The sequence below is a fragment of the Macaca nemestrina genome, chromosome 10 (genome assembly GCF_043159975.1).
Source record: "Macaca nemestrina isolate mMacNem1 chromosome 10, mMacNem.hap1, whole genome shotgun sequence".
NCBI classification, from domain to species: domain Eukaryota; kingdom Metazoa; phylum Chordata; class Mammalia; order Primates; family Cercopithecidae; genus Macaca; species Macaca nemestrina.
Window position 1 is genome coordinate 117,517,172 of NC_092134.1, and position 22,515 is coordinate 117,539,686.

General features: G+C 37.6%; 1 protein-coding gene across 15 annotated transcripts in view; it reads left to right on the top strand.

The window, feature by feature from the left end:
• Nucleotides 1–22,515, top strand: part of LOC105492120 (SRY-box transcription factor 5) — a 1,036,234-nt gene that overhangs the window by 63,776 nt on the left and 949,943 nt on the right. Inside the window, exon 1 of one of the 15 annotated variants that reach the window (XM_071070596.1) lies at nucleotides 5,278–7,070. The exons of the other annotated variants lie outside the window; for them this stretch is intronic. The gene's annotated coding sequence lies outside the window, so the exon portion shown is untranslated. Of the gene's footprint in view, nucleotides 1–5,277; nucleotides 7,071–22,515 lie in introns of those variants that run through there. 15 annotated transcript variants of the gene reach the window in all.

Here is a 22,515-nt window from a genome sequence, read left to right on the forward strand (position 1 = left end):
GCAATGCATGCTGTGAATACAGCGAGAGAACTATGATAGAGCCATACCTGAAGGGTGCAGGGAGAGCGTGAGCCCACGTAGATTGAGTGAGTTAGGGTGGGCTTCTTTGAGAAGGCAGTATTACACCATCACTTGAATGCAAAGAAGGAGCCAGCCACGGAAAGTCTAGGAGAAGAGGTAAACGGCAAGCACTGTGTCCCTATGCCAGGAGAAATTTTGGTGTGTTCCAAGAATAAGAGGAAGGTCAAGTACCTGCAGCACAGTGAGCCAAGGGAGTAGTAGTCAAGAGATACCGTGAGAAAGGTGGGTAGAGGCCGGGTTGTGTATGGATTTATGAACCAGCATGAAGTGTGTTGATTCTAAGCTCTTGGTAAAGATTTGGGCCGAAGGGTGTAATGATCTGATTCTTTGCAATTCATTTATGACAATCATAAGTATAGTCCTTTTAAAGTAGTGGATTCTAAACTCTCTTTAGTAGGAATTGTGTGTTAGAGTCATTCACAGATAGGAGGCAGTCAGTATATATTTGTCAAATAGCTGAATGAATAAAGGTAAGTGGATCCTGAAAATGTATCGTTATAAGTATTTAGAATTAATGTTTTACTGAGGCAGAAAGAGCTAAGATTGTAACACTCCTATTTAATGGTGGCCAACCTCATGATCTTTTAGAAAGAAAGAGGTAGAAAGAATGTAGGTCTACTACCACTGGGGCAGTGCAGCAAAGGGTCTTAGTGGGTGAATTTGGGACCCAGATTATCTGGATTGGAATCTCAGCCCTATCACTGATTTACTAGTTCTTTGGAAAGTTATTTAATCTTTTTTAGCTTTCGTTGCCACACCAGTAAGAGGGTGATAATAATTTTGTTTACCTTATTAATCTGTCCTGAATTTTTCTTTAAATTTTAAGTTCTGGGGTACAAGTGCAGGATGTTCAGGTTTGTTACATAGGTAAATGTGCTATGGTGGTTTGCTGCACAGATCATCCCATCACCAAGGTATTAAGCCCAGCATCCATTACCTATTCTTCCTGATGCTCTCCCTCCCCATGCTGCACGCTCAGACAGGCCTCAGTGTATGTTGTCCTCCCCACCCCCATGTGTCCTTGTGTCCTCATCATTCAGCTCCCATCTAGATGTGGGAACACGCAGTGTTGGTTTTCTGTTCCTGCATTAGTTTGCTGAAGATAATGGCTTCCAGCTTCATCCGTGTCCCTGCAAAAGATATGATCTCATTCTCTTTATGGCTGCATAGTATGCCATGGTGCGTATGTACCATGTTTTTTTAATCCAATCTACCATTGATGGGCATTTGGGTTGATTCCATGTCTTTTCTGTTGTGAATAGTGCTGCAATGAACTTACGCATGCATGTATCTTTATAAGAGAATGATTTATATTCCTTTGGATGTGTACTCAGTAATGGGATTGCTGGGTCAAGTGCTATTTTTGCCTCTACATCTTTGAGGAATCACCACACTGTCTTCCACAATGGTTGAACTGATTTACACTCCCACCAACAGTGTAAAATTCCTTTTTCTTCACAACCTTGCTAGCATCTGTTGTTTTTTCTGTTCTCAGTTTTAACTGAAATTATCCATTTGAAACACTGAGAATGATGCCTGACATGGCAAACTCTAAAAAAACGTTAGAATGAAGGCCCTCTACACCTTGCTGTCAGAAGGCTTTTGTTAAAATTCTGTCTGGCTCTAAAACTCATCCTTAACCTCCTTGCCACTCTGCCTGGCATCTTAGGAAAGTTCTGTTAACAGTTAATAAAGTGAAACTCAGGAATATAATTTTTAAAAAATAAACATACTCGAACAAAAATTTTGCTTTTTTCCCCCCTTGTAGCCATTTATTCAGCAAATAGTATTTTTGGAGACAGAGATGCAGCCATTTGGTGAACAGTAACAATCTAAATACACCTTATTAATTTTCCTTCATGATTGATTCAACTGTAAAATTACACGAGAAACCATAGCCTAGCTTTAGATTGTACCGTGACCTATAACTTTCATCATTTTGTACATTGATAAATATACCTTGTAGCCTCATCATTCAGTGTCTTTGTTGGAGGACTGTGTTATAAGTGAGATCATTTTCTAACAACTTCCTCTTGTGCAAAGTCTAGGACAGCTCTGTGTTGTAACAGATTCCATGCTTAGTGGCGCTTGTAGAAACCACAAATAGTGGGGAGATGAGCTTTTGTTCTTGGGAAGAAGCCAGTAGAACTTTGTATATTCACAAAGAGCAAGGTGTAAAGTAATAAATTCAGGCTGTGTTCTTAAACCAAGTTATGTTTTAGAAGTTTGATTTCAGGCAAGCTTAGCCAACACCAATGCATTTTTTGGGTGCTCTTTTATTCTCATTAATACGCTGAAATCTTGGATTGGAAAACACGGTGTAAACGAATGGTGGAATTCAGACTAGAGCCCATTGAGGGTGTGGTTTATTGTTTCTTTTCCAACTCTTAAATAATTCTGAACATTTTAACCAGCCAAACAGAAAAATCCCCCTAGGCTTTTTTGTATAGTTGTTTTGTTTCTCTTCTGCTACTCCCAGTAACATTACATAAGTTACCTGGAAATTGCGAAGTTTGGGTAAGCTGAGCCAGACAGTCAAAATACCTGGAATTTTCACTTCCTCAGACGTAAGAGTGAAGTTGAATAATCTGGGGATGCTAAGGAAGAATTTGGGGGAAGATTTTTAATTTTCAACTAAAAATGACATTTTTAAGTCAATGACACTTTCTCTAATTATTGTTCTTTTCATGGAGGGAAAGCCAAAAAGGGCAGAGGCAAACTATGTTTCCAGGGATTTGTAGCCCAATTTGGCTTTTCCAAAAAGTTTGAGTAAACTCTAAGTAACCTCTTGATGTTTAGGCATTACTCTTCTTTATAGGTATTTTTACTTGTGTAGGAGTTGCTTGAAAATGAGCAGAAGTTGTAGTTACTAAGGTTCTGGAATTCCACCCCTTCAACCCCCACTTTTTGGATCAGGGAGTATAGAGACTACTGTTCTTCAGCTCTGTTTGGCTATGAGATTAGACTGTTTCAGAGTTGTTCTGCCTTGAACAGTTTAGATCACTGTGGCACATTCAACTGAATTTATTGTCATAAAATAAAGTCATGGAATCACTTCATATTTATTCTCAGTATAGTTTAGAAACCTGGAGTGATTTATAACACTAAGAAATTATCCAGAGTCAAAAATCCCAACCTCATCTTTGCCTCTGCTAGGAAAGGAGTCTCTTAGAATTGAGCTCTAGATGGAGGTCTGCATTCCTTGCGTACCACGCCCTCCCCCATCCTTGTGGTTCTTTTGATTTTTATTCTCAAATATACACCTTCTCTTGTTTCATTAGTTAATAAGTAGTTATTCATAAGTGGTGCAATTTTACATGTTGGTATGTCATAAAATACACTTCACAACTTAAAACACTTTGTTTAATCAGACCCTTGAACCTAAACCAGAAATGGTGCTTATCTGTTTGATGTTGTTGTTTTGGAGGCTGACCTAAGAGAAACCATTGTTCTCAAGTGCTCACTCAAATGGAAAAGAAATCAACATCCAGATTTTTTATTGGTTGATACTTCTTAATGGAACATTGTTGACTTCTCTGACATTGAGTTCCTGAGGACCATCTTGTGAATATCTTTTCTGAATAAGTCTTCTAATACTTTACCTACCTTTTGGTCTCATTTGTAGTTCTAATTGCTGAAAGGAAAAAGAATAAGAACCAGAAAGTTACTCATTTCCCTTTCATGTCCTCTGATTCTGAGCCTACTTCAAATTGGCTCTCTTTGATTAGATTAAGCTTCCAACACACTGGATCCATGTATTACTCATACTTGGTCCATACTGTGCTGCAGGGGCCATAACAGATACTCAATAGATAGTGGTTGAATGACATATTACTCTGATAGTTCTGTAGTTGTAGCCGAATTGAAGAAGTAAATTTCACTGTTTCTTGAGTAAACATCAGGCTATAACTGGATGTCCTTAATTTGACAATGGGTTCATTGAAAACAAGATGGATTTTAAGTCTTCTGTTAAAAAATTTATAACAAAAGTAGTTATAGTTGATAGATTAGCAATGAGTACTCCAAATTGCCATGCTATCATGTTATCAGAGAAAAAAATTACATTTTTAAGGCTAAGATGATACAACATGCAGTAATCAGATGCAACCCTAATTGGCACTCCAGTTGTCTATATTTTGAGACAAATTTGTTGAATTCTGTGAGCAATTTTGTAGTTAATTCTGTAATGCTGTTTTTTTTTTTGGGGGGGGGGGTTCATTACATTGATAGTGAGGAAAAGAATAATCAAATTTCTTTAATGCTGCCATACCCTTCTCATTTCATTTAGTAGTTCTTTTTAAGGGGAATCATGGCACTTTGGAACTGCCTCACATAGACTTATATTTAGAATGTTATGCCTTGCACTCTGAAATACAACATTTATATCAGCACAAAATTATTTTCTGGAAGCCACATTACTTCCAGGGAAGAGTGAAGGTGGGGGTTGAAGTTGTGAAAGTTGAATGCTCATTGGAATTCAGTCACTTCTGGTGTGACTTCAGCCAAGTTTTGTAACCTTTCCATGTCTTAGTTTTTGCCATGAACTGTGATAATAATAACCTATGCTATTGTTTCATACTGTTGTTGTAAGGATACAATGAGATAATAAATGGGAAGCACTTTGAAATTTTCAAAGGTATTATTATCTGCTCTCCTTTTTGTTGGATGGCCTGCATTAGAAAACATTTTCCAGTTTCTTGCCCTGGCAACTGATCATCAGGGAGCAGTAAACCATCAGGCCCCATAGTATCTTGCCTTTATGTTCTTTATAGGTGCAAGAGGAGCTATTTATATTTTCTTATTCCCTGCCCGGTGCTATCTGCCATAGGGGGAACGGAAGTGTATGGAGTTACTTCCGTACCTAGACACCCTATGCATATGTTCTACACATCAGTGTGATTGACCCAGACATTTTCCCTCCTTTTGTAAGGCTGAAAATCCTGAGGTTATTTTCACTGTGGGCAGAGAATCTTAATAGATACCATTATTCCAAAAGAGCTGTGTACTTTTCAGTTATTTCCCATCACCCAATACATTCGATAATTGAGGAAGTGATCAATTGATGCAAGTACTTCTGCTTTTAAAAAGTCAGTGTTTCACTGACTTTTTACTGACTTTTTATAAACACTATACTGACTTTTTAAAAGCAAACCTTTTTTTTTTTTTTTTTTTTTTTGAGATGGAGTCTCGCTCTGTCATCCAGGCTGGAGTGCAGTGGCGCGATCTTGGCTCACTGCAAGCTCTGCCTCCAGGGTTCACGCTATTCTCCTGCCTCAGCCTCCCCAGTAGCTGCGACTACAGGTGTCCACCACCACGCCCAGCTAATTTTTTTGTATTTTTAGTAGAGACAGGTTTCACCATGTTACCCAGGATGGTCTGGATCTCCTGATCGCATGATCCACGTGCCTCAGCCTCCCAAAGTGCTGGGATTACAGGCGTGAGTCACCGTGCCCGGCCAAAGCAAACCTTTTATTTCAGAGAGTCTTACATTTACAGAAAAGTTGCAGTACAAAGAATTCCTACCTACCTGATATCTAGTTTTCTCTATTATTAATTAACATTTTACATTAGTGTAATACATCAATTACATTATGATTAATGAACCACTGTTAATACATTAGTATTAACTAAAGTCCATACTTTATTGTAATTTCCTTAGTTTTTACTTATCTTTTTATTTTCTGTTCCAGAATCCCATTCATGATACCACATTACATTTAATATCATATCTCATAGGTTTCTCAGACTTTCCTTTTCAGTGATCTTGACAGTTTTGAAAATTTTGAATACTGTTGACACTGATTTTTAACCAGATATTTCAAATTTGCGCAGTAAAAGAAACTAGTAAGAGACTTTTGATCTTCCACCCATAAATAAACTTCCATAGTATGAAAAGGATATCATTTCTTGGGAGCTTTAAGATAGGCAGGCCTCACAAAGTCTGATTAAAAAAAAAATACTCTTAACAAGAGATGAGATTCCTTCAGGAAACCTTGCCCTTTTGGTAAACCAGCTTGTAAAACAGATAAAGGGCTTGAGTGCTGGGGAAGACCAGGTTATATTATCAGGGGTGCTCATGGCAATTAAAATATTTTGTTTATTGGAGCAGAAAAACTGAAGAAGTCATCAAAAGGCTTAGTGGCATTTATATATATTTGAATTTTCTTATTGGAATTTATTTTTTTCTTAAAAATTTTTAATACACACTCAAAATTTCACATCTTAAACCTAACACCTGAGATCTTATATGTAACAATGAATCTAAACTATTTCACAGCCCATTCTTTCATAAAAGGCCAATTTTCATCAGAAGTATCAAGAACAAAATACGTAAGTATCACTTGTAGACTCTAAGAAGTAATTCAGGCATGGTAACATTGTTTAGCATCTCTTGCCAATGACAAGATGGCCTCAAGTGTCTATTAAAACCCCAAGTCTCTGTTTCTATTAATACTTGAGGGGATTGAATCATTGACTTTTCAAAGCAACTTTAGTGAAGTCTATGAAATGATTGCTTTTCATCATTTCAGGATCATTATTGGTATTGTGCCTTATTGTCTAGAACCTTACCCTCCCTTCTTTGCAATAGTCGTGTTTTACTGAACTTCCCAAGATAGAGGTATCATAGTATGCAATTTATGTTAATGTAGGCAAAATATTTCCTCTTGGGAGAAAATAGTGATTTTTGCTTCACATCAAAGAAGGTGAGACTTTTCAGGGACCTTTAAATTGGGGGAATGAGGCTAAACGATCAATCAGAAGCCATTTTATTCCCTGACTTTTAGTTACCAAAATCAACAGCTATTTCAGTTGTTGAGCTTTCATTGGTACTACCCTTGAACTTTGGATTATGAAATCCTTTTTAACCAGTTTGAAAGGTACAGAGCTAACAGGCGAATATGAAGGGGAGACAGATGGCCGTGCTTCCTTCCTCTTTTGATTAGTTTGAGTAAGGTTCCCAAGCTTAAAGATTTTATTAGGACCAAAAGGTGGGTGAGAATGTATGTGTGTCTGCTTGTAGCTCTTGCTTTAACCAGTTTTTCATACTTTATTGTCTCAAAGCAATTAAATGGAGTGAAGATCTTGGGTTCCGAATTCAACAAATGCGTTCTGAACATGTGGCAACCTGCTGGCTCATAGTTCACCTTTAAAAAAAACAAAAACAAAAACAAAGGAAAAACTCTGCTTGGAGTGTGGAACAGTGTGTCCCTACAACAGTAACAGACAAAGTGTTTTCCTTTGCCATGAGGAAGAACAGTCTAAGAAAGATAGACTGAGTTCCTCTACATACATACTTTTGGTGCACTGGTTAAATGCAGTAGATGGTCTTGGATTTCAAATGTGAACCCAGTGTTTATCAGGTCTTGTTATATTCACTCCTTTCCCCCCTCATTATTTCTTTATCTCCTTGTTCTTGTTTATGCTTTGCTGTATTGGTCCATTTAATGTGCTTTAGTTACCTCTGTGCTTCAAAGGACTTTTTTGCATTTTTACTTTAAAAATTTGGTTCAAATATTATTTCTAACATTCAAAATCCATGATTTATCATTTTGCATAAGTTGAGAATTTTTTTTTTTTTTTTTTTTTGACCAAACACTAGCAAGTGACTCTAGTGAACATTGCTTTGGTAACAGGTGTGAGAGGGACGTTCAGGACTATCATGATTGGTATAGTAAAAGAGGTTAAAATACCCTGGCAAAGGCTGCTCTAGGAAGAGTAGGATCTTGAGCCCTTCCCAGAAAGCTGGTTTTAGGTACTGCCACAAGCAGGAAAAATTTCCATGTAAGGGCTCAATTCAAGTCAGAGTTACAGATCAGTTGCCTTGGGTTTTACCGCAAGTGTAAATCACAGAACCCACCATACAAAGTCATCTGTAATTTTCCCATTAACTAGGCCCTTCACTCCAAGCACACACAAGCCAGCATGAATGGCTACCACCCAGGCAGCCACCCTGGCATGAAGACAGAAGGAAAGAAGGCAGGGAAGAAAGAAAGAGATACTGGGTTTTTGTTGGTCGGTTGGTTTGTCTATGTTGGTTGGCTTTGGGATGAAACGAATGGGGGTAAGCCTGCCTCACCTCTTATTTGGAATGTGGCAGCTCTTTTGCTATTTTGTTATTTTAAAAATCTTTTTGAGGGAGTGATATCATTTTTTAGCCATGTGTTTTAGAGGCTTGGTGCTATATTGTTTAAGTTAAAAGAGGCATAAAAGGAATATTAGAGTATCATGCTTCAAGTAACCGTTAGCAAATGAGCAATAGACAATAAAAAGGAAATGAGAGAGTTTCTCCATTCTGGTTTTGGATATTTATATGGATTTTGGAGCTCTTCATGTGCCTCCAACCCACCCACACAACACCATTAAAAAAATATGGTGTGTGTATCAAATACAGCCTGAATTTCCATGAAAGCGTTCCAAAAGAAACTGTGAGCTGCCCATGTAACCATTTTTTTTTTTTTTTTGCCTGAATTTTCCTGTGTCAGTGGAAAAAAATTGCTGTTTGGGTTTCAGCCACAGTTGGGCACACTGGTTTCATACCTGTTTCCAAATGTGCTTGCATGGTAGTAATGGTCATCTTTAAAGAAAATGCTTTGTAAAGAAGTAACAGCCTCATTTACTTTATTGTAAATAGAAGGAAAATGATATGGAAAGTACTATAAAAGCCATCTATTTCCTTTTTTACTCCTGACTGTTCAATGCCCATCTTGAGAACAATCTTGGGAAATCACAAGGCAAAATTCCAAGACACAATTCTTTTCTTTGATTAAGAACTCTGTACAAGTTTAAACTAAAATCTGAATCTGTTCTAGGTGCCATGGGTACTTTTCTTGCTCTACATAATGACAGACTACGTAACCCGAAGAAAGCTGAGTTATAGAACAAATGGTCTCTCCTGTCTTCCTTGCAGCATCTGTTCTGTGTCATTGTTTTGTCACCCAAATGTGGCAAAGCAGTGCGCTGAATGTATGAAGACTGCCATCCACTGCAGTAAGACTTGTGAACCCAAGAGAGGTTTGCTGTGAGGGCTTCTGCGCTGATTTTGCCTTCTGTCTCTGTGGGCAGTACTGAGTTAACTTGAAACTAGGTGTCTTTAAACATCACATTAAAAGTTAGAAAATGTTTTGGGTGCAGTTATGGACTACGTTTCTTAGGCAGGAATCCCGATGTGTAGTTAGCAAAGCCTGAGAGAAAAGTCAGTCCCAGCTGATGTGGAAGAGAAAGTTAAAGCATACACCCCTTTGTAGCCATCAGAGTCTTGTTTGCTGGTAAGTGGTGTGCGGCTGCCCTGCCTTAGGATGGCAGGAATATGGCCAACTTGCCACCTGAAAAACGGGTAAATGTTAAGGGGATAGATGTAACTGAAGATGGCAACTTTTCCACTGCTCGACAATTCTTTTTATTAAGTGATCTAGAGGCAAGAATTCCTAAAGTTCCTGGCTATTTGGAAGCATGAAGATTTTTGTCAAGTGAAATCGCCATCAACCTTAATTGTAGGCCTTATCACCTTCTCTCTTTATTCCTCTTTCTTCAGATCCTTACTCTTCTGAAGAAGGCATGCTCTCTCTAGGCCTTAGGTTTCTTCCAGGCACAGTTGTGGGATAACTGAACAGTCTCCCACAAGCCCACTTAGACCCCCAGGGAAAGGAAGCAACTTCCCACCCCCAAACAGATTTCACCACGTGCCTCTCTCTCCCACACTCTCCCTCTCATTTGGCAAATGTAGGCTTGAAAACTTGGCCCCTCTTCAGTCCAATATTTGACTGTGATACCTGGCTATGATAGTTGAACAAGTATACTGAGATCTACATGAAGGAAATGATTCCAATTTCTCCATCAGAGTCAGTTAGGAAAAGGGAGTTGAAGTAACTGAAAATCTGAGTGCAAACATCACTGCTCGCCTCTTTAAGAGATTTGGACATGTGTGTTGGCATAAAAAGGTCACTTTAGGCCTAAGGGGTTTCACATTGGTCCTCTAAGTTAGACCTCCAATGCAAACTATTTTCAACCCTTGCCATGAAGAACAAATGACCTTTAGTTGCTTGCCCAGAAGACAAATGGTACGTTAACACAATAAATATAGTTCTCTGGGATATCATTCCATCCCATCTTTAACTTTCTATTCTAATATTTTTAAAATATAGAATCCTTGAAATCTCTAAGAGATTAAAATTAACTTGCGATGCTTTTTGGATTCCGTGTTAGATTTAGGATAATGCTGCTTAATGGAAATCACCTAACATCACCTTCGTGCTTCAGAATACAATCTAGCTTTGATTATTTGGAGTGGATGGTTTTAAGAGTCTGGGTAAGAGTGGGGTTGGGGTTTCAGGAGGATTTTTAAATACTTACACTTGTTACTTAGGACAAAATAAAAGGTTAGATATTGAACATCTTCAAAATTAAATGTGAAAATTTCTAGTCAGATCTGACTACTGCAGATTGAGTAATATTTTGTAGATTTTTTTTTTTTTTTTTTGAGACAGGATCTCACTCTGTCACGCAGGCTAGTGTGCAGTGGTGCCATCATAGTTCACTGTAACCTTGAACTCCTGGGTTTGAGCAATCTCCCTGGCTTCAGCCCCTCAAGTAGCTGGGACTACAGGCACATACCACCACACCCAGATAATTTATTTTTTTGGAGAGACAGGGTCTTGTTATGTTGCCCAGGCTGGTCTTGAATCCTGGCCTCAAGCAATCCTCCTGCCTTGGCCTCTCAAAGTGCTGGAATTACAGGGGTGAGCTACCACACCCTGCTTTGTAGATCTTTTTGTAACACGTTGATCAGACATGCATTGTATCTGGGAACCTGGCAACTCATTGCAACAAATAAATAATAGGACATGGCCTATAGTATAAAGGGTTGAAGAGTTTTTTAAAAATCTGAAGTAAAAGCAAGCATTTTAAATCACACTTGAATAGATCCATGATGATTCATTCAACTGTCTGCATTTTTTTTTCCTCTTTTTAAAAGCCCACATCTTTTGACAGTTTAACAAACGAAAAACTAAATGTTTTAATTTTGCTCCAGGGAAATAATAGTCATATAGTTTTCCTCTACTGTGTTTCAATTGGGCAATAAAGCTGTCCTCTAATCCTGCTACGGAAGAGGGATGAGAACTCTATGCTTATCTTCTGTTCCTTGGGTTTGGAATGTACTGAATCCTTATGTTGTCCAAAGTGTAAAATTCTATTGAAAGTTTTTGTCTTTGGGGGGAAAAGAAAGAGGACACTGGGTACTATGAACCTGATGGTAGAGGCACTCACTCCTCTTCTGGCAGCTGGCTCTCTAGTAAAGCAGACAGAAGCTGTGGTGATGACAGCCTCTTTGAACGAGCTCCACAATTCAATATTCACAGCCTTTTCTTGGGAGAAATATCTCCAAAAGTTGAATGTCGGTTAAACAGAGGTAATTTTCGTTCCTCTGGAATAGCTCTGTCTTAAATGGAGTCTTAAGGGGGATTTTAACTTGCATATTTTTAAAATGAAGAAATGTGCTATTTAATATATTCAAAGAATAGTAGGGAAAAATTTTGTCTCCTTGCAAATCCAGCCCCTCATACTTTTCAATGAACATTCATAAAATATCCTGTCGACCGAATCTCTCCTGTATACAGTCCCCTTATGGTATTTACCTTTTGCATTTTATAAAAGAAGCACTGATGATATTTAGAAAATATAATGTAGTTTAATTTGAAAAACTTAAAATTATAAATAAACATTTTCCTAAGCTTTTAAATTTAACTTCTGTTGTCAGATACATGAAATGAGACATAAATCTATTGGTTCTAATTCTAGATTATTTGGAAATCTACAGTGTTTTCAAAGGCTAATTCACAGATATAGTGGGGTGCAGGGAGCTGGGATGTTCAATGAAAAGCTTTAATCAACTTCTTTGATCAAATTTTCATTTTAGCAAATCAGAAGTTTAAATATTCTTTAGAATTATTTAACATTAGAGACACAGAATGCTGGTTCCATGGATTGATGTAATTGTGAAAACTTCTAGAGTCTTGCCCAGAGGGCTGTGTCCCTGACCATAATATATAACTCACTCTCCCCATGAGCTGCTAGAATGAGCACATTTGAAGAGCCTACCAGCCTGGAATAAATGAGCAGTATGTTGTTTAGCAGTATCAGGGTGCAAATTCGTCTCAGCTGGGGGGAATGGAAGGTCATTGCTGCTGGGATGAACGTCAAGTCTACACACACGGAGATGGTGAAGAAGTGATTTCCTCATATTACAAGGGACAGAAAGAGTGTAATGGTTTTAAGGGACTCAGTACGTGTTGACATTGTGGTGTTGGTAACATTGCTTAGGCTGTGCCCGAAACTAGAATGACGTTGGGTCACGTCGACAGAAGTTGAACATCTAGAAAAAGAGCTGTTTTGCTGATGCGGGCCTGAAACTACTCTGTTACATTCTAGGAGTCTTATTTTTAACTAGCTTTAAGTCATAGCTTTAAAGAATTTGAGGAGATAGTCACCAGAATGATGAGGGGGCTTGAGAAAGATCCAGAAGAGAGGCCAGAGGGGACAAGGTAGATCCCAAATGGGAACGACTTGTGCACATAAGTGTACCTAGATTTCTTTCTTATGCAGTTTTTAGAGGGAGTCAGGTATAGTGGGCTCCGTCAAAGTAACTGTAACTGTAACCATTGTAACTGCTTCAGACTGGAGCTGGCTTCCATTAGAAAGAGTGCGCTTCCTGGACATATTCCACACAGGCTAATTTAATTACTTGGTGGGACGTTAGAGAAGAAACTCACACTTCGGGTAGTGGCTGGACCAGGTTACTTCTAAGTCTTCAGGTTTTGAGATTCTTGAGTTTCACATTATCTACTGAAAGGTATAGGGGGCCAGGTGCAGTGGCTCATGCCTATAATCCCAGCACTTAGGGAAGCCAAGGTGGGAGGATGGCTTAAGGCCAGGAGTTTGAGACTGGCCTGGGCAACGCAGAAAGACCCTGTCTCTACAAAATTAATTTAAAAATTAGTACCTGTAGTCCCAGTGACTTGGAAGACTGAGGCAGGAGGATGGCTTGGGCCTAGGAGATTGAGGCTGCGGTGAACTATGATGGGACCACTGCATTCCGGCCTGGGCAACAGATACCCTGTCTCAGCAGCAGCAGCAGCAGCAGCAGCAACAACAACAACAACAACAACAACAACAACAACAGAAAGGTATATGGATTGTCAGTTTATCTGTTATATATGTTGCATCTCAAAACATTTATAAAAATTGAAAAGGCCTGCAGGGAAAAAAATATTGGCAGGAGGCATGTACCGAATATGTGTAAAATGTGGCTGCTTGGAAGACCCACATGTTTTTGACAGATGGAAAAAGGAAGACAAGCATTTTAGGGTTGAGGGGAGGGATGATAAAAACATTTTTAATCATATTATAGGCCTTAGTGTGGAAAAGTACATAATAGTAATAGTTACCTATTATTGATACCTATTAGAGACCACATATTTATTTCTAGGTGCTCTTTAGATACATTTTTTCCCCCTAGTCATCATAACAAATGGTAAGGGTACTTGTTATTGTAAGTATTTTACAGATAAAAGAAAACCGCTGGGCGCGGTGGCTCACGCCTGTAATCCCAGCACTTTGGGAGGCCGAGATGGGCGGATCACGAGGTCAGGAGATCGAGACCATCCTGGCTAACACGGTGAAACCCCGTCTCTGATAAAAATACAAAAAAATCTAGCCGGGCGAGGTGGCGGGCGCCTGTAGTCCCAGCTGCTCGGGAGGCTGAGGCAGGAGAATGGTGTAAACCCGGGTGGCGGAGCTTGCAGTGAGCGGAGATCCGGCCACTGCACTCCAGCCTGGGTGACAGAGCGAGACTCCGTCTCAAAAAAAAAAAAAAAAAAAAAAAGACCAATTACAGAGTAGTTGCCACACAGAAAGCTAAAGGCAGAGAAACTGTGAATTGGAACCTTTCTGGTCGAGTCATTTTCCCCTACATCACTAAAATTTTTTTTAACTTTCAACCAATTCGTTTTTCACAATTTGCTCGGACAGTTCTGTGCTTTTGATGCCGTTTCTAAGCTACTCATATCCTAATCCGAAATACTGGTAAAGTTATTTTTAATAGCTTCTAAGATGGAGGTTTTGATTGTGAAGGCTAGAAAAATCATGAAATTATTTATATAAGTTGAAGCCGAGAATCCTCCAAATGTTATTTTAATCATCTGGCCTATGTTTTCGTTATTGTTTGTTGGGATGCGGTATTCACATTTTACTGGTTTTGTTCTGCTGTGATGTATTCTTAGTGTTCTGTTGAATAACTTGTGTTTCCTTCTTCTATTTTGCTTGAACCCATCTCCACTTTTCTGTGCAAACCATTTTCCCAGTACCTAAATACTCTTATTCCTTTCTCCATCTGTCCGAACCTTGTAAATCCTCCCTTAAATTCCAACTCCTGGATCAACTTTTTATCTTTCTAACCCTCAGAGTTTCTCACCACTCTGAATACAAAAGTATTTATTTTCCATATGTTTTAAAAAATGATCTTTAGTAAAGGGTTTTACATTATTTAATTTTATAATTTACTTATGTTTTATATCTACTTCCAGATTTAAACTTCTGGATTCAACTTTATGCAAAACAGGGGGTTCAGAAGAATGTAAGTTAATTAACGCTATCATAATTTGATGGAAAAAGGTCCTGAGTGTTCACTGGAAAGTGATTTCAGAAATCTTTTTGACATGATTTTCTCAAGGAAAACGAGGGCTGTTTGTTATGATGCATGTACAATGTTAATTCCCACTGGGAAAATGTAATTTAATTTCTTTAAGAGAGTTATTTCATCACAGGTCATTCAACAATAGTAAGAAATCCCAACACACACACGAACAAAAACACATACACAAACATGGACGCACACACATAGGCCCTCCGTAGTCCAAAGATCTGAAGGTGATCAGCTGTGATTTACTGTTTTCTGAAAGAAAGAAGCAACACATGTAGTGTTCCTAATTAATATAATTTAAAACAGTGTCAGCTAGTAAAAGGCGGCAAGGTGATTCAAGATTATCTCCAATCAAGCATCTTATTTCTGTGACTCATTTTTAACTCAGGAAAATGTGGTCCTTGCCCTCAAGCAGTTTATAATTCTTTGAATGAAATTAAGAAGAGGGGAAAGTTTTAGAAGATTCTGCCTTACTAGTAAACCAAATGGAAACAATCAGAGACAAGTAGCAAGATTAGTGAGTCGAAGGGATTGACTTACGAGAAAATATTAGAAGAACTAAATATACACAGCTTGGCTAAATGAGTACTATGGTAAGAGACATGATAGATAGCCAAATTTACTCTTTGGTAAGGCTTTTGAGAGCTAGGACTCTCCATACAGACAAAATGATGTTTATCAATAATATAAACATTGCAAATTTCTCACAGCACTTTTAAGTCAGCAGCATATGCAAACTCAGAATGTAATGGACAATACAAATAAAATTTATCTCTGTTTTTGTGACATAATATGTATCTGATTCAGCACATTTTCTTACATAAAGAATGATTTTAAAATAATTTAGAAACAGCACTTTGAAGACTTCACGTGTTGTTTGAGAATTACTAAAGAGAATGCAGAAAGTGTGTTCATAAAATCAGCTTTCTGTGTGCAGTTTAAAATATGAAAAATACTCAGGAAAACTAATTTATATCCAATTTAGACTCATTGGAGCCAAATTATTGTCACCCGGTAGCTAAGTGTTCAGCAGCTCACGTGAACAATTAGGTAAGGTGGGACTGATGCCATAAACTTACCACCATCATAGGTAAAATGACCTATGTCGGCAGGCAACTTTGCTAAGAGACTGAGAGGCTGCATGATCATTCATGCAACCTTAAATACAAAGGAGTTCCTTTGTCCTTGCAAACTGGAATGATGGTAAAATACACAAGTACTCATTTGCTTTAGTTTTGATTAACAAGACTGCCCTCATAATTAGCATCTCATCTGAGAGGAAAACTTATGGTGCATTTACATAACTGAATTAAAGGGAAAGAGAATGGGGATGCCCAAAACAAGGTTTAGTTTCTGGGGTGAGTGATTTAGAAAAGCCCATAAAAACTGAAAGAGAAAATTGCCATAGAGCTAAGTTAATTCACCTGGTGTTTTCACTTTCCAGAAAAATTCTACACATTATTATTCTCTTTTGTATTGTTTCGGGCTAAAAAAAAAAAAGAAACATCTTTAAAACACAGTTTTCTTTTGGAAGATTTGGAAAGTCTAATGCTTTTGAAAGGAAAATTGAAGAATCTATCTAAAATGTTTCTCTCATTAGTCAACAAATGAATGGTTTGTTGAAAATATGTATCATTTCACAAGGAAATAAGTATCATTGTAACTGAATTTGAGTCATCCTAAACATTGTTTTAACTTTGTTTTTATTCTAGCTAAGACACTGGGGTAGTGATTGTAGGGAAATATGTTTTTATACGTAAGTTTATATTTATATATGTATATTATTTATATATTTACACATACATGCTAAGTAGCAGGCATATAAACCTGACTTGCCATTTAAAGACTATTGACATAAGTGACATACATCTGTCAATGAGATAATTTAGAACAAACTTTTATTCACAATATTCTTATTTAATTACATTTCAAGTGTGCCTGCATAATGTCTCATTAATCCACATTTATATGGTTTTTCTTTGCTCTACGTAGTCCTTTAAAGACACATTCTACACAAATTAAAAGTAGTATCGTAAAATGAAATCATAAATGAAGACTTATCCTGAAATATACATTTTATAGAATGAAAAACTTTGAAACAACTACTTTTTGGATATACTTGGCTTATAAATATACTATTTGTAGAAGGGTTGGGCAGATTGAAATAGAATTTCAATAAAAAGGTGTAAACATTTTTATGTCTTAGGAGATCTAACATTCCACACTGATCAACAGCTACATCTTCACACTGGTGTATATTGGTAGTGTAATAGTGATAGTAGTGGGGGAAATGCCATTTCTGGTAATGCTGAGTGTCAACATTTCAAAGACTGAAAAATGTATGAGTCAAATTGTTCTTAATATGTTATCATAGCCAAATGAAAGCTGTCCTGATTTCCCCATTCTTTCCTTTGGTGAATTATACTTATCTTTCATTCTGTGTCAAGAGAAACCGTCATTTAAGGGCAATTTCTGTTCCTACACTGGCATATTTCTTTTGTTTATGTTCTTTCTTTTCCCATATGGGAATCTTTCTCAATGTGTGAGTGTACAGTGTATCCATGCATAAATGGCAGTACTAGCTACTTCTTCTGTTGCCTTGAGAGTTGTTGCTGTTGATAGGTGTTGCATAGGATGGTTACCAAGGGGAAGGACAATTTCCCTCTACTGGCTGAAATTAAAGATAATTCTCCTATTCACATGTTTTGTTTTCCCTTCTTAAAGTCTTTTCTCCTACAAAGCTTCTGATGACTATATTAACTATTATGATTATGAATAATCAGAGTTCTCCCAGATCACATTAGGCAGATGCATCAAAGGATGTTTTAAGAATTAATTTTAATATATCTCAGAATTCAGTTAAATTTAGGTTCCATGCCAGCAGATGAGCCAGACTTCACTGAGACCCTTGAGCACGGAAGCAGGCCCAGTGTTGAGAAAGCAGCATGGCACCACGATTAAGCAGGTGGGCTCCAGTGCCAGACCACCCCCATCTACATTTCTCCCCTGGATCTGTGCTAGCTGTGGGCACCTGGGCAAGGTTTTTCAGTCGTGTCTTTGCATGTCTGTTATCCTCTTCTAAAAATAGGAATTGTGTAGCTCTGAGAATTAAATGAGTTACTGTCCAGGTTCTTAGAATTCTTTTTTAAAAAACATTGTTTATTTTTAATTTTTGCGGGTACATAGTAAGTATATATATTTATGGGATACACGAGATGTTTTGATACAAGCATGCAGTGCATAATAATCACATCATGGAAAATGGGGATATTCATCCCCTCAAGCATTTATCCTTTGCGTTACAAACAGTCCAATTATACTCTTTTAGTTATTTTTAAATGTACAATTAAATTATTATTGACTAGTCACCCTATTGAGCTATCATATACTAGGTCTAACTCATTCTTTCTAACTATTTTTTTGTACCCATTAACCATCCCTACATCCTGCCAACCCTCACTACCCTTTCCAGCCTCTGGTAACCATCCTTCTACTCTTTATCTCCATGAGGTCAATTGTTTTGATTTTCAGATTGCACACCTAAGCGAGAATATGCGATGTTTGTCTTTCTGTGCCTGGCTTATTTTACTTAACATAATGACCTCCAGTTTCATCCGTGTTGTTGCAAATGATAGGATCTCATTCTTTTTTTTGGCTGAATAGTACTTCATTGTGTATATGTACCACATATTCTTTGTTTATTTATCTGTGGATGGACACTTAGGTTGCTTCTGAATCTTGGCTATTGTGAAAAGTGCTGCCACAAACATGGGGGTGTAGATATCTCTTTGATATACTGATTTCCTTTCCTTTGGATACATAGCCAGCCATGGGATGGCTGGATCATGTGCTAGCTCAATTTTTAGTTTTTTGAGGAAACTCCAAACAGCTCACCATAGTGGTTGTACTAATGTACATTCCCACCAAGAGTATGAGGGTTCCCTTTACTCCAAATCCTTGCTGGAACTTGTTATTGCCCGTCCTTCACATGAAAGTCATTTTAACTGGGGTAAGATGATATCTCATTGTAGTTTAGGTTTGCCTTTATCTGATGATCAGTGGTGTTAAGCACCTTTTCATATGCCTGTTAGCCATTTGTATGTCTTTTTTTGAGAAGTGTCCATTCAAATCTTTTGCCCATTTTAAATCAGATTATTAGATTTTTTTTTTTTTTCCTATAGAGTTGTCTGAACTCCTTGTTATTCATCTCTTGTCAGGTGGGTAGTTTACAAATATTTTCTCCTGTGCTGTGGGTTGTCTCTTCACTTTGTTGAATGTATCCTTTGTGGTACAGAAGCTTTTTAACATTTTGCTATCTCATTTGTTCATTGTTGCTTTTTGCTGCCTGTTCGTGGGCTAATTCTCAGGAAATTTTTGCCCAGTCCAATGTCCTGGAGAGTTACCCCAATGTTTTCTTATAGTAGTTTCGTAGTTTGAGGTTTTAGATGTAAGCCTTCAATGCATTTTGATTTCATTTTTGTATACGGCGAGAGGGATTTAGGTTTCATTATTCTGCATAGGGATATCCGCTTTTCCCAACACCGTTTGTTGAAGTGATTGTCTTTTTTCTAGTGTATGTTCTTGGCACTTTTGTTGAAAATGAGTTCACCGTAGGTGCGTGGATTTGTTTCTGGGTATTCTATTCTGTTCCATTCTGATTACCTAACCTGAAGTGAGGTAATCAGGTTCTTAGAAATTTGCCTATGCTTAATACATATCAAATAAGCATTAACTATTATGGTTTTAAAAATTAATTCTCCAGGGTCGGGCATGGTGGCTCACGCCTGCAATCCCAGCACTTTGGGAGGCCGAGTGGGTGGATCATTTAAGGTCAGGAGTTCGAGACCAGCCTGGCCAACAGGGTAAAACCCCACTTCTACTGAAAATACAAAAATTAGCCAGGCATGGTGGTGGGCGCCTGTAGTCCCTGCTGCTTGGGAGGTTGAGGCAGGAAAATTGCTTGAACCTGGGAGGTGGAGGTTGCAGTGAGCTGAGATTGCACCACTGCATTCCAGCCTGGATGACAGAGACTCTGTCTCAAATAAATAAATAAATAAATAAATAAATAAATAAATAAATACCTGAATATTCCTTTGATATTTTCCAGTGTAAGATTTTGTAGGGCTTTTTCATTTAATATATTTTTATTGAAATTATAATATGTGCAAGTATTGTCTTATGGACTTCAGATTTGGAGATACATTCCACATACCATTCAAGAAGTGTGTGGTCTTAGGTGAGTTATTTAGCCTCTCTTTAGCCCATTTTCCTCAACTGCAAAACGGTTGTTGCAAAGATTAAATGAGGTCATGTATATTTATGTAAAGTGCTTAGCTAGTGCTTGGCCAAGGTAAGCACTTAATAGGTGCTGCCTTATTTTCTAGTATAGGAGATAAAACACGTATAAAACAAACACACAGGGTAGAAAATGACACATACAATAAGAGAGATGAGATGTTAATTACTGTGCATACTTCTAATGGGACAATGGTGGGGTGTGGAGAGGAGTGGTCAAACAAAGTTACCAGGGAGTTGGCATTTGACTTACACATTAAGGAATGCATGGAGTTTAAACATGCAAAGATGCAGAGAAATGGCATTTCATGTAGAGAGAACTATGTGGATGTGAATGAAGACTCAGAGTTAAGAAACTGGAATATTTAATGGGAACAATGAGAAGTTCGGATTGGCTAGGTTAAAGGAGATATCCATTCATACTGTCAATGGGGAAAATAGTGAGAAATGGAGCTCGAAGAGTAGATTGGAACCAGATAATTGGAGTCCTTCGATAAGTTGGATGTTATTTGTCAGGCATTTGAATGATGTTGAAGATTTCCCAGCAAGGGAATCACATGAGTGGTGCCTTCCTTAATTCTTTCAGGAAAGTTTCATTTGGCATATATAAGTAGAGTGAAATGGAGAAGGAATTGGGTTAATGGTTCAAGCAAGAGATGGTGAGGTCCTGAGCTAGTGTGAGAATGTGATGGAGGAAATGGATGGAATAAAAGACTTCAGTGGAAGAATGGTCAAGAGTGCAACAGGATGTGGAAGAAAAGCAAGAGGATTAACAAATAATGCTCCAAAGATTTCTTGTTTCAGGTAACTAAGAGGATGCTACTGTAGTACCATTAACAGAAACGGAGCATAGGAAGGACATGAGCAGGTGAAACAGGAACAGTAATAAGCTCAGTTTAGAATTAATGGAGCTTGAGGGATTGGCCCTCATCCCAGTCATCTGGGTGGAGAGATCTTTCTTTAAGTAGGTGGAAAAGAATACAATTCTTTTTATAAACCATGAAATCTGTGGATTTAAGGTAAACATTGCAGTGTTCTGATGAAGCTATTCAGTTACAGCTTTATAGGACAGCACCTTTGTCTCTCTTCTTTCAAGAAAATAATAAAATGAGAAAAGTACAAACAGAAAGATGTAGATATGTGCTCTGGTGATCTTAATGGATAAATGGAAATTTGATCCTTTATGAACTTGGGATTTTAATATCAAATACAATAAACTGTGTTCAAATAGCTAATGTTTTATGATAAGTCAAATGAAAGAGGAAAATTCAAGATTAATTCTCACACTTCAGTAGTAATTTTAAAAACTTGCTCAATATATGGCCAAAAACATTTGTGTGTCACAAGTAGACAGTTCTGGATTCTGAATCGCTTAGGTGTTAGACAAATTCACCTTTAAATATTTAATTATATTGATTTTGAGGGGCTTCAGTTTCTTTTTGGAAAGTTTTTGCTGTTCTGTTAACCTGAAAATCATTTTGATAAGCTAATAAAATGTGTAATTCTTAGGCAAATTACTTTATTAACTGATAGCTGCCATTAAAGGTAACTTGTTTTGTTTTAATAGACTTCAAGAGAAAGAAACTGCTTGTAAATTATATATGTATCTAAATGATTAATACTTCTATCTAAATATAGGTAAATATAAATGTTAAAAAATTATAGGAAGAATAAATAATACTTATAGCTAAACAATGTTTACCAAGTTCTTCAATTTTAATACTATTTGATAAAGAGACAACAATATTCATCTTATTTCAAAGAGAAGCTGAAACCCAGAAGACTTGAGGGATTTGTCTCTTTCCTTTAAAGTAGTTTCTTATCATTAAACTGAAAATGCCATTATTCTACAGTCCTGAGAAATATATTTTCAATGTGTCTCTCATACCTAGGTCATTTAATGTTTCTAAAAATGGCGAACAGTGGTCATTTTCAACATTCAGGAGGTAAATTTATGATTGTGTATGAGTCATAGAACTCACTAAATCTCGTATAGCATATAGCAATGTAAAAAAGTAAGCCAGGCGCAGTGGCTTACGCCTGTAATCCCAGCACTTTGGGAGGCCGAGGCGGGTGGATCATTTGAGGTCAAGAGTTCGAAACCAGCAGAGTCAACATAGGCAAAACCTCGTCTCTACTAAAAATACAAAAATTAGCCTGGTGTGGTGGCACGTGTCTGTAATCTCAGCTACTGGGGAGGCTGAGGCAGGAGAATCGCTTGAGCCCGGGAGGTGGAGGTTGCAGTGAGCTGAGATTGTGCCACTGCACTCCAGCCTGGGCAACACAGCGTGACTCTGTCTAAACAGAAAAAAAAAAAAAAGTTAAATCTCAGTCTTAGAATTTATATACGAGATGTGTGTATACAAATAGAAATTTTATTGGGAGGCTATAGTGGTATTAATTTTGGAATGTTACCTTATTTTGGAAATGTGTTTTAAAGTTTT